Source organism: Protopterus annectens, chromosome 11.part0, assembly GCF_019279795.1.
Source record: "Protopterus annectens isolate FY-2018-M chromosome 11.part0, PAN1.0, whole genome shotgun sequence".
Classification (NCBI taxonomy): Eukaryota; Metazoa; Chordata; order Ceratodontiformes; family Protopteridae; genus Protopterus; species Protopterus annectens.
Window position 1 is genome coordinate 1,034,739,771 of NC_056745.1, and position 13,285 is coordinate 1,034,753,055.

The 13,285-nt window shown below is 45.3% G+C and overlaps 1 protein-coding gene across 2 annotated transcripts in view; it reads left to right on the forward strand.

Moving 5' to 3' along the window:
* Positions 1–13,285, forward strand: part of GRAMD4 (GRAM domain containing 4) — a 2,037,033-nt gene that overhangs the window by 576,458 nt on the left and 1,447,290 nt on the right. The gene's annotated exons all lie outside the window — the stretch shown is intronic.

Here is a 13,285-nt window from a genome sequence, read left to right on the forward strand (position 1 = left end):
ACAAGCAGGGGGTACTCACTCCTACCCCCTTTGCAGACTAGCCATGGCATTGTGGAACACTGCCTTGACCTGTCAAGTACAACTACAAGCTCAATTCCTGACAGGAAAGCTGAATACACTGGCAAACAAACTAAGCAGAAATCTCATGGACCCACACGATTGGAAACTGGAACCACGGATTTTCAGCATGTTGACATGCAAATGCGGGAGCCCAGACATAGATCTTTTTGCCTCACCACAGAACTATCAGTTGGACAAATTTTGCACAAGAACTCATCACAAAAAAGCTTGGAAAGTGAATGCTGTATCCTTCAGCTGGAAAAACCTATCAGTCTATGCCTTTCCCCCTCTGCCTCTGCTCTCCAAAGTTTTACTAAAAGTCAAACAGGACAAACCAAAAGTGATTTTGATTGCTCCAGACTGGCCTCGCCAACACTGGTACCCACTCCTGTGCAATGTGTCGCACCTTCCGCCGTGGCAGCTGCCTCAGACACCTTACTTACTGTCTCAGCGGAACAACCAAATTCTGCACACTCAGCTCCAAACTTTGATTCTTGCAGTGTGGCTAATCACCTAAATTCGCCCTTAGCATCCCTCAGCAAACCTGTGATGGATGTCATTTTGGAGGTGAGAAGGCCTAGTACTAGAAAATCTTATGCTGACAAATGGAAAAGATTCTGTCCCTGGAATCGATCTTAAGGGATAAGCACAGCAGTGCCCAACATTCCTCAGATTTTACAATATTTAACTGAGATGCTTCACAAGGGCCTGTCCTTTTCCATAAAAATCCATGCCTCAGCCATTTCAGCTCATTACAACACAGAACCTCCCCTCTTCTCTCATCCTCTGCTAATGCAGTATCTCAGAGGGGCCAAAAACTTAAGACCACTCAGAAGAGCTTCAACCCCTGCATGGGACCACTCTCAATCCTTTCGAGCCAGCTGCTACTGCAGACTTAAAATTTCTCTCCTGGAAAACAGCTTTCCTTTTAGCAGTCACTTCAGCTAGAAGGATTTCTGAATTGCAGGCTCTTATGGCAGTGGAGCCTTTCATAATTTTTCATGCGGACAGAGTATCTCTCAGGACCAATCTATCCTTCATGCCTAAGGTGGTATCCAGTGTGGCTCTTAATCAGATCATTCATTTGCCAACTTTTTCCCAATCCACAGAACAAGGGGGAGCGTAATCTGCATTCATTGGGATGTACACAGAAAACTTAGATTTTACTTAAACAGGACAAAATCTCAAAGAAAATCTGAACTGCTGCTTGTGGCATTTGCTGCAGGGTCAGAGGGAAAGGCTATTTCATAGCAAACCATTTCCAAATGGATAAGCCATTGTATCCATTTCTGCTGTATGCACCATGGAATAACTATCCCCCAGGGGATCAGATTCCATTCCACCAGGGCTGCATCCACTTCCTCAACCTTTCTCAGAGGTGTTCCTACCAGGGACATTCTAGAAGCTGCTACCTGGAGCTCAGTTCATACATTCACCAAACATTACCATTTACCACTTTTCTCTAAATCCAGAGCTGGCTTTGCCACTGCTGTCCTGCAGGGCCTTATAGCTAATGCTGTATAATACCCTCCACCCAACCATAGCTTTGGGAATCTTCCCAAATGTAATGACTGCAACAGTGAAACACGAAGAACATAGTACAGTTTTGTACACTTACCATAAGAGTAGATGTTCGAGTGTATTCACTGTTGCAGTCCTAGTTACCCTCCCTCCAGCCCCCTATTTTTCTCTGGCTATACCTCTACTTTCTTTCACTATGCTTAAAAACCCTTTTGGTGTATTTGCTTTTGGGATTGGAGGTATATTTTTTGTGTTTTTAATTTTATTTGCTCCCCATTTGGGGGGCATCTGACATCTGGGGTAAGAAAAACTGATGTAATGTCTGTAATGGCGTTGGCTGCATGTTTTATACCCCTGATGACCTGACGTCATGGAAGAAGGGACAGCAACTGATGCAGGACCCAAGACTTTGTTAATCAGGCCGAATGAGTGCAACCTCCCAGCAAATTACCCAAATGTAATGACTGCAACAGTGAATACACTCGAACATCTACATTTATGGTAAGTGTAAACAACTGTACTTGCCCTCAGGACTATGCCCAAGGTGGTATCTAGTGTGGCCCTAAATCAGTCCATTCAGTTGCCAACCTTTTTTCCTAATCCACAAAACAAAGAAGAATGAATTCTGCACTCTTTGGACGTGCACAGACGACTTAGATTTTATTTGGACAGGACTAAGCCTCTCAGAAAATCTGAACAGCTGCTAGTTGGCTTTGCTGCAGGGGCAGAGGGGAAGGCCATTTCAAAGCAAACCATTTCTAAGTGAATAACACATTGCATTCATTTCTGCTATAAGCACCATGGAAAGCCTGCCCTACAAGGGGAGAAGATCACACTCCACCAGGGCTGCATCTGCCTCTACAGCCTTTCTCAGAGGGGTCCCTACCAGGGACATCCTAGAAGCTGCTAACTGGAGCTCTGTTCATACTTTCACCAAGCATTACCATATGCCTGTTTTTTCTAAATCCAGAGCTGGTTTTGCCACTGCAGTTTTGCAGGGCTTAATAGATGGTCCTAATGCTCTGTAAATTCCTCCTCCTAGCTTTGGGAATCAACCCAAATGTAATGACTGCAACAGTGAAACACTAAGAACATAGTACAGATGTTCATCGTGTTACCCTGCTGCAGTCATCACACTTGGGTTATCCTGCTGTCAGGCAGTCCCGCAGTCGGCCAGAGTTCCAAAGTCTTGGTCCGGCGTCGGTTGCTGTTGCTTCCTTCCTGACGTCAGTATGCCAGGGGTATAAGAGGCATCCAACGCCATTTTCTTCAGTCTTTCTTGCTGCGCGGTGCCCGAAGCAGAAGCAGTGTGCAAGTGCCGTTCGGCCGACACCTGAGATTTTTGAATCGAATTTCAGTCCGAAGTCTTCAATAAAGCTAAGTACCCCATTGGGGAACCTTTTCTTGCCTCAGTCCGATGTCAGAAAAAGTTAATTGCATTTCTTGTGGGAAGCAAATACCTCATAAGGACTTCCATTCTTGTTGTATTCCTTGCCTAGGCCCAGACCACGATGTCACAGGTTGTCGGTTTTGTGCTAGGTTTAATAAACGAACTATCAAACGCCGTTTCGACTTTGCACGACATTACTTTGGTAGGAAATTTAATTATATCATGCCGTCGGAGCAGCCGACGACCGGCATGCATAAAAAATGCAAGGATAAGGACAGGCAGCCTAGAACCAAGCCAGACTCCGAAGCCTTTGCTGGGCCTGTCGCCGGTTCTCCAGTTTTCAGTGAGGCACCTACGCAGCCCCTGACGACCGCAGAAATGGAACCCCAGACAGCTTTGGATTCTCAAGCGGAGTGTACTAGGCTGTCGCAACTATCTTCATTAGGCCCTTCCGACACTGGAGCAGAAGGTGATCCCGGTGCAGTAGAAACGGCTTTGGTTTCAGAAGGTGTCTTCAGACCGACTACACTCACCATTAAATCTTATGCTAAGCTAAAAACTCCATTAAAACCAAAAAAGACTGTACATCAGTCTCCTGTTCAAGGCCCCATGCCTAAGAAACAGATGCTTAAGATGGCTGAAGATTTGATTTCCCTAATCGGGGTTTCCCATCCCCCTCCTGATAAAAGGCCAAGACAAGAGGAGGACTATGCTTCCTCTGACCAGTTTTCTATTTCCTCAGATTCTTCTGAGGAACAGGATTGCGCTTTTCCCCCTTATGAAGATTCTGATGCTGAAGACTCTATTCCCTCAGCATCTCCCCCTGAAGACTACTCCTTTGGGGAAATTTTACATACCATGAGGGAACATTTCCACTGGGAAGGCCAGGACTACTCTGATTCTAAGAAAAGGCTCCGAGAGTTATTTTACTACCCCAGCACAGACCACTTGCTATCCCTCCAGTTTTAGATATTGTGGATGATGTCTACAAGTCTAGTCTAAATCCAGACTCCCTACCTCCTGCTCCAGCCAAACCAGACAGATACTACAGAGTACATGACACACACAAATTCCTTTATAAAAGCCCTCTGGCTGACCCAGAAACAATTTCCCAGGGTCCCAAAGGGGCTAAAGCTTCTATGGCTAAAAATCCTGTACCCTCTGAAAGGGATTCCAGAGCCCTAGATAGATGGGGAAAGAAGATATACACCTCAGCTACTCTGGCTATGAGAGCATCAAATTGTCAGTTTCACATGCTGAAATATCATCAATTCCTAATGTCTCAATTAAAACAAAAACTGAGCACACATTCTGAACAGGCTGAATTCAATGAAATGCAGGATCTGTTGCATGCAGCTGAACAGGTGGGCAAACATACTTTACAATGTATATTTGATTCATTGGAAGCTTCCTGTAGAGCAGCTGTTACTGGGTCTGTCATACATAGACATGCTTGGTTAAAAGAACAAACCCTACCTGATCATGTTAAAGCAAAATTATTGGATGCACTTTTACAGCAGGATGTCTTATTTGATGTCAAAGCAGAAGAGATTTTAAAGAAAATGGAGGATAAGGCAAAGTCTATGCAGACGGTCAAGGATTTTTTACAGGTACAACCCCCTCGTTTCAGCAGAAATTGGCCAACAAAAACCTGGTCCTTTCCAGTTCTGACAGACCACAGAGGGGCAAATACAGACACCCAAGGGGCAGAGGTCAGTCACAAGGCCCTTACAAACCTCGCCAATGGGGTGCCACAACCCAGAAAGGGAGGTGAAGACAGGCCCCAAGCTAGGAGAAGACAAACACAATGACTCAACCCTCCAACTACCAAGCAAATCTCTCTTGGCAGCTCCCTTGGGAGGTAAATTAGCACTTTTTGCAGACAACTGGCACATCATCACAAAAGACAAATGGGTCCTAAACATTGTCTCACAAGGATACAGATTCCACTTTCATACCTTGCCAAGGATAAAAGGAATGCCAAACCTGCCACCAAATCAATGGGCAGAAGCACAAAAACAAATTACAGCTCTCATGGACATGAGAGCCATTCAACAGGTACCTACACAGGAGCAAGGACAAGGATTTTACTCAAAACTTTTTCTAGTCCCCAGAAAGGACAAAGCATGGAGACCAATTCTGGATCTTTCAGTTCTGAACACCTATCTGCAAGTACCAAAATTCAAGATGCTAACACTACAGCAGCTTCTTCCCATACTGGGCAAGAAGGCTTGGCTAGTAACGTTGGATCTCAAGGAGGCATACCTGCATGTCCCGATCAGACAAAATTGCAGAAGATACCTCCGCTTCATTGCAGGTTCCACCCATTATCAATTCTCTGCACTGCCCTTTGGCTTATCTACTGGGCCCAGGGTCTTCCCAAAATGCCTGGCACCAGTAATTGCATACTGCAGACAAAGAGGAATTCAAATATACCCATACCTGGACGACTGCCTTATTCAAGCAGAAAGCAAGGACATTCTTTTAAAACATCTGGCATTTGTCAAACACCTTCTAAGTTGCCTAGGGTACAGAGTAAACGAAACGAAATCAAAACTAGTGCCCTCGCAAAACAATATTCCTGGGTGCCAGTTTGAATACAACGGCCCAGATGGCTTATCTCACGCCAGACAAGCAACAACAGCTGACTCAATACTTTAAAATAATGGCAACAAAGACTCAACTCCCTGCCAGAAAAATTCTGCAGGCCTTGGGATTCATGGCATCTTGCATACAACTAATACCATTTGCAAAACTGCATATGAGGAAATTACAATGGTACCTGAAAAGCGTATGGACTCAGCACAGCCACAGCTTGGAAACAATGATACTACTCATTCCCTGCCTTCAACAGGAGTTTCTATGGTGGGCACAGGCATGTCACCTCAACAAGGGTTAGCCTGTCACATTACCCACAGCCAGGCAAACTATGACAACAGATGCATCGGACTATGCCTGGGGAGCACACATGGCAGGACAGTGCATTCAGGGCAAATGGACTACAGATCAAAGGCATCTGCATATCAATCAAAAGGAAATGCTAGCAGTACAGAATGCCCTAACAGCTTTCAAGGACCTCTTACACCCAGGACAACTAATAATAAAGACGGACAATACCACAGTAATGTGGTACATCAACAAGCAAGGGGGCACACATTCCTACCCTCTATGCAGGCAAGCAATGACCTTGTGGAACACAGCACTGTCTTACCAAGTTCAACTGCAAGCACAATTCCTGCCAGGAAAGAAAATCACATTGGCAGATGACCTAAGCAGAAACATCATGGATCCGCACGAGTGGAAACTGGATCCACAAGTATTTGCAATGATAACTCAAAAATGGGGACACCCAGACATAGATCTCTTTGCTAACCCCCAAAACTACCAACTTCAAAAATTTTGCACAAGGACATTCCACCCACAAGCTTGTAAAGTGGACGCTTTCTCATTCAGTTGGAAAACATTAACAGTGTATGCCTTTCCTCCACTGCCTCTTCTAGCAAAGGTGCTGCTGAAAGTCAGATTAGAGAGGCCACAAATGATACTCATTGCACCAGACTGGCCAAGCCAGCATTGGTATCCAATTCTAAAGAACATGGCCCACGGCCCACCATGGATTTTATCACAAATTCCTCACCTGCTCACCCAGCGAGACAATCAAATTCTACACAGCCAGCTCAAGACTTTAAACCTGGCTGCATGGCAAATTACCTAAACAATCAACCAACACCTCTATCCAAAGCTGTTATGGATGTCATTCTGGAGGCCAGGAGGCCCAGCACCAGGAAAACCTATTCAGACAAATGGAAAAGATTTTGCGCCTGGAACCAGGCTAAAGGCCAAAATCCCCTTGATCCAAACATTCCTCAGATTCTACAATATTTAACTGAGATGTTGCACAAAGGACTTTTCTTTTCATCTATTAAGATCCACGCCTCAGCAAATTCAGCTCATTACAACACGGATCCTCCATTATTTTCACATCCACTCCTAAGACAGTACCTCAGAGGGGCTAGGAACATAAGACCACCCAGGAGAGCACCAACACCTACTTGGAATCTCAACTTTGTTCTGGAAAAACTTACACTGCCGCCCTTTGAACCAGCTTTCTCAGCTGATTTAAAGTTTCTTTCATGGAAAACTGCCCTGCTGCTAGCAATAACTTCAGCTAGAAGAGTCTCAGAGCTACAGGCACTAATGGCAGTGGAGCCTTTCCTCATTTTTCATCAAGACAAGAGTCTCTCTGCGAACTAACCCTTCCTTTATACCAAAGGTGGTATCCAGTGTGGCCCTAAACCAAACCATTCATTTGCCGACCTTTTTTCCAAATCCTTAGAACAAAGGAGAAAGACTTCTGCACTCTTTGGACATTCACAGACAATTATGTTACTACTTGGATAAAACTAAGGCTTTCAGAAACTCTGACCAGCTCTTTGTAGCCTATGCTGCAGGATCACAAGGAAAAGCCATCTGAAAACAGACCATTTCAAAATGGATAGGGCATTGCATACGTTTCTGCTACACGCATCATGGGAAACCGGTACCTGCTAGCATTAGGTCCCACTCCACCAGTGCTACAGCTACATCAGCATCCTTTCTCAAGGGGGTGCCAACCAAGGATATTCTGGAAGCTGCAACTTGGAGTTCAGTGCACACCTTCACCAAACACTATCACTTACCTCTATATTCTAAGACTAGAGCTGGCTTTGCCACTGCAGATGTCCTTCAAGGATGCATCTGCAGTCCTAACATATGGGTTATCCTGCCTCAGGCAACCCTTCGGTCGGCCGGATTCCAAAGTCTGGGTCTGGCCTCGGCTGATGTCGCACTTCACCCGACGTCATAGCTGCTGGGGTATAAAGGCATCAGCCGACGCCATTTTCCTCAGTCTTTCTTGCCGCGCGGTGCCCGAAGCAGAAGCTGTTCGCAAGTGCCGGTCGGTCAGATCCAGAGATTACTACTACCAAAGACTTCTAAAAAGCTAAGTACCCCGTTGGGGACTCTTTCTTGCCTCAGCCGATGTCAGTCAGACAAAGTAAATAATTGTTTAACTTGTGGGAAACAAATACATCATAAGGATTTCCACTCTTACTGCCTTCCTTGCTTAGGCCCAGACCACGACGTATCAGCTTGTCTAGCCTGTGCTTCCTTCAACCGACGGACGCTTAGACGTCGGTCGGAGTTTGCAGAGGAGTTTTTGGTCCCGCTTTTGCTTACAAAATGTCGTTGGAGACTCCGACTACACAATTAGCTAAAAAAACGCAAGGAAAAGGACCAACACTCGCGGTCCGCGGTTTCGGCTGAAACCACGGTTAGGCCAACCACTAGTGTCTCGGTTTCGGCTGAAACAGAGTCCTCGGTTCTTCCTTCGGCTGAAAGCATGCCTCCGATAGCCGAGGCCTCACAGAGCATGGCTGAATCTGCTACTGAAATTACTGCTACAGAAGCAGGCACCCAGGATTTGTCAGACACTATTCCTTTAGACATATCTACCCCTGCACGTGGGGCTGCTAGACCCCCTGCTTCTATGTCTATCAAGGCCTTTTCCAGGGCTAAAGCAGCTAAATCTTCTAAGGCCTTACCTGCTAAAACTCCCTCACACAGGCCTACCTCTAGTTTCCAAATACTCAGCCTGGCTGAGGATCTTATTTCTTTGATCAGGGGATCCCAACCTCACCCAGACAGGGCCTCTCAACCCCCTCCAGATAAGAGGTCTAGGACTGAACCCCCGGAACCTGTCTCTACAGACTATTCCTCGGATGACTCGGATATTTCAGACCATCAGGAAGGCCCATATTCTCCTTATGAGGATTCTGATGCAGAAGACTCCATTCCTTCTGCTTCCCCTCCTGAAGATTTTTCTTTTGGGGAAACCCTACATGCTATGAGGGAACACTTCCAATGACAGGGCCAGGATTTTTCAGATTCAAGGAAAAGGCTAAGGACTTTTTTACACTTACCACAGCATAGGCCTTTAGCCATTCCTCCAGTACTAACAGTTGTTGATGATGCATATAATGATGCCTGTACTGCCCCTGATTCTCTTCCTCCGGCCCCTGCCAAGCCTGACAGATATTACAGGGTCCCCGACACACACTACCACTTGTATAAGGCTCCTGTTGCAGACCCTGAAACCATTTCACAGGGCCCTAAAGGTGTGGCAGCTGCCTCTGCCAAAAACCCTCTTCCCTCTGAATGGGAATCTAGAGCATTAGAGAGATGGGGTAAAAGGTTTATAGTTCGGCTACTCTTTCGCCAGGGCCTTAAACTGTCAATTTCACATGATTCAGTACCAGGAATTTTTGTTAGACCAGCTAAATAAAAAACTGTCCTCTCCTGAACCTATAGACCGCAAGTCCCTTCAGGATTTGGTACATAACTCTCAGCAGGTCAGTAACCATTTCTTAAAATGTGGCTATGATGCACTGGAGGCTTCCTTTAGATCAGCTATGACTGGAACAGTGATTCGAAGGCATTCCTGGTTAAAAGAACAATCCTTACCAGACCATGTTAAGTCAAAACTCCTAGATGCTTCTATGGAGAAACAAAGTTTGTTTGGCTCCCCTGCACAGGAGGTTCTAAAGAAAGTGGAAGTAAAAGCAAAATCTGTCCAAACAGTCAAGGATTTCTTACAGGTCCAACCTCCGAGGTTTGGCAGAAATTGGCCTTCGAAGAATTGGTCCTTTCCAGACACCTCCAGAGCACAGAGAGGCAGAAATAGACGCCCAGGAGGCAGAGGTCAATCTAGGGGTGCCTACAGGGGACGTCAGTGGCAACCTGCCAACCAGAGAAGTGCTGCCACAGATTCAACTACAACCACTTCCACAGGACAGACACAATGACTTGGCTCTGGTTCCGCCTACCAGGGAACAACTGGAAGCACCCTTGGGAAAGCTAGCCTTATTTTCCGACAACTGGCATTGCATTACAGGAGACAAATGGACTTTACAAACAATAGACAAGGGCTACAGGTTTCACTTCCACACTCTACCAAAAAAGAGAGGAATGCCAAACCTACCACCAAGCCAAAAAGCAGAGGCTCAAAGACAAATCAACAACTTACTAAGGATGAGAGCTATAGAAAAGGTACCACCTATGGAACAAGGCCAAGGATTTTACTCCAGGCTTTTCCTTGTACCAAGAAAAGAAAATCAATGGAGACCTATTCTCGACTTGTCCGCACTGAACACATACCTCATTGTTCCAAAATTCAAAATGCTGACCCTCCAGCAACTTCTTCCCATGCTGGGCAAGGAGTCTTGGCTGGTGACTCTAGATCTCAAGGAGGCATACCTGCATGTCCCTATACGACCAGATTGCAGAAGACACCTCAGATTTCTTGCAGGATCAGAGCATTATCAATTCTCAGCATTGCCCTTTGGCTTATCTACTGCGCCCAGAGTATTCATGAAATGTCTGGCATCAGTAATTGCTCATTGCAGGCTTCAGGGAATTCAAATTTACCCATACCTGGACGACTGCCTAATACAAGCGGACAACAAGGCAAAATTAACAAAAGATTTGGAAAATGTCATACAACTGTTGCAAGCCTTGGGATACACAGTCAACATACAAAAGTCAAGACTAGTACCATCCCAAAGGATAACATTTTTGGGTGCAGAACTGGATACATCAACTCAGATGGCTTTTCTCACAGAAGAAAAACAAAAGCAACTAACAGTCTATTTCATGACATTAACAACACAAACACAGCTTACTGCAAGGAAAGTCCTGCAAGCCCTGGGTTACATGGCATCCTGCATAATATTGATTCCGCATGCCAGGCTGCATATGAGAAAGTTGCAATGGTACCTAAGGAATGTATGGTCTCAACACAAGCACAGTCTAGAAGCCCTGATTCCAATAATTCCATGCCTGAAACAAGAATTCCTGTGGTGGGCTCAGGCCTGTCAGTTGAACAGAGGATTGCCTTTCCACAAACCACATCCAAGCCAGACCATCACCACGGACGCCTCAGACCTAGGCTGGGGGGCACACATAGTAGACAAGTGTATGCAAGGCCTATGGACCCAAGACCAGCTGAATCTACACATAAATCTAAAGGAGATGCTGGCAGTGAAACATGCAATCCAGGCATTCAGACCACTCCTTCAACAAGGTCACCTGCTGATAAGGACGGACAATACCACAGTCATGTGGTACATCAACAAACAGGGAGGTACACACTCATATCCTCTATGCCGGATGGCAGTGGACCTGTGGAATGTGGCCCTGAATCTCAACATTCAACTACAGGCCAGATTTGTACCAGGAAAAGAAAATTCACTAGCAGACACCTTAAGCAGAACTACCACGGATGCTCACGAATGGATGCTGCATCCAGATATCTTCAAAGCCATAACAAAGAAATGGGGACTGCCAGAGATAGACCTGTTCGCTTCCCCGCACAACCACCAATTGAAGAAATTCTGCACAAGAGCATACCACCCACTTGCCTGGAAGGTGGACTCCCTTTCCTTCAGCTGGAAAAACCTGACAGCATATGCATTCCCACTTCTTCCTTTGATGTACAAAGTCCTACTGAAGATCAAAGAGGATCAGCCAAGGGTAATCCTGATAGCTCCAGACTGGCCAAGGCAATATTGGTACCCGCTACTGAGAAGCATGTCTCCGACACACGCATGGCCTCTACCTCTATGTCCCTTACTTCTAACACAGAACAACTACAAGATCCTACATCCAAACTTGAAAACACTGCAGCTAGCTGCTTGGAATATTGCATAAAACAAAATAAAACAGATTTATCTCAGAGGGTTAAGGACATTATCCTGGAGGCACGCAGACCCTCCACAAGGAAAACTTATTCAGCCAAATGGAAAAGATAACTCATTTGGAGTGCAGCAAAGGGAGAAAATGTCTCATTGGCAAACATAGCACACATCCTGGAATACTTAGCAGAACTGTTCCACAATGGCTTGTCCTACTCCTCCATTAAGATTCATGCATCAGCAATTTCAGCAGAATACAACATGGATCCTCCTGTCTTCTCTCATCCTCTACACAGGCAGTTCTTGAGGGGAATCAAAAATGTAAAGCCTCCAAGGAAACCACCTTTACCTACATGGGATCTCAACTTTGTGCTGGAAAAGTTAACACTTCCCCCTTTCGAACCAGCAGCAACAGCAGACTTACAGTTCTTATCTTGGAAAACTGCTTTCCTGCTAGCGATCACTTCAGCAAGAAGGGTATCTGAGTTACAGGCATTAATGGCAGTACAGCCCTTCCTTATCTTCCATCTGGATAGAGCGTCTCTGAGAACTAACCCTACTTTTATGCCAAAAGTGGTCTCCAGTGTATCATGGAACCAAGCGATTCATTTACCTACATTCTTCCCCAACCCACAGAACAGGGGGGAAAGACTACTACATACCTTGGATGTGCACAGACAATTACGCTACTATCTGGACATAACTAAGACCACAGAAAAAACTGTCCAGCTTCTGGTAGCATATGCAACAGGAATGCAAGGAAAAGCAATTTCAAAACAGACAATCTCAAAATGGATAGGAAATTGCATTAGATTTTGCTACTCTTTTCATGGAAAGACAACTCCTGAAAATATCAGACCTCACTCCACAAGAACTACAGCCACCACTACAGCTTTCCTACGAGGAGTGGCTACCAAAGACATTTTAGAAGCTGCTACTTGGAGCTCCGTGCATACATTTGCCAAGCATTATAATCTTCCTTTATACTCCAGATCCCGAGCAGGTTTTGCAACTGCTGTTTTGCAAGGGATCTTGACTACACCATCTTTATCTTAGTGCCTCCTCCCCCAGTTTGGCTATGGTATTCTACCCATATGTTAGGACTGCAGATGCATCCTTGAAGGACATAGTACAGTTTTGTACCTACCATAAATGTAGATGTCCGATAGGTATGCATCTGCAGTCAGGATTACCCACCCTCCTTCCCCTCTGTGGTATTCCTAGGGTACTTACCCCCCTTTTAGCTAGCTGGGGGAATTTATTATGGTGTATTTGTTTGTATATATGTAAATATATATATATATATATATATATATATATATATATATATATATATATATATATATTTTTTTTGATCTCTACTGTTTGTAATTATTTGCATTTATCCAAATTTAGCCTTCCTAGAGGGCACCTGGCATCTGGGGCAAGAAACACTGAGGAAAATGGCGTCGGCTGATGCCTTTATACCCCAGCAGCTATGACGTTGGGTGAAGTGCGACATCAGCCGAGGCCAGACCCAGACTTTGGAATCCGGCCGACCGAAGGGCTGCCTGAGGCAGGACAAACCCATATGTTAGGACTGCAG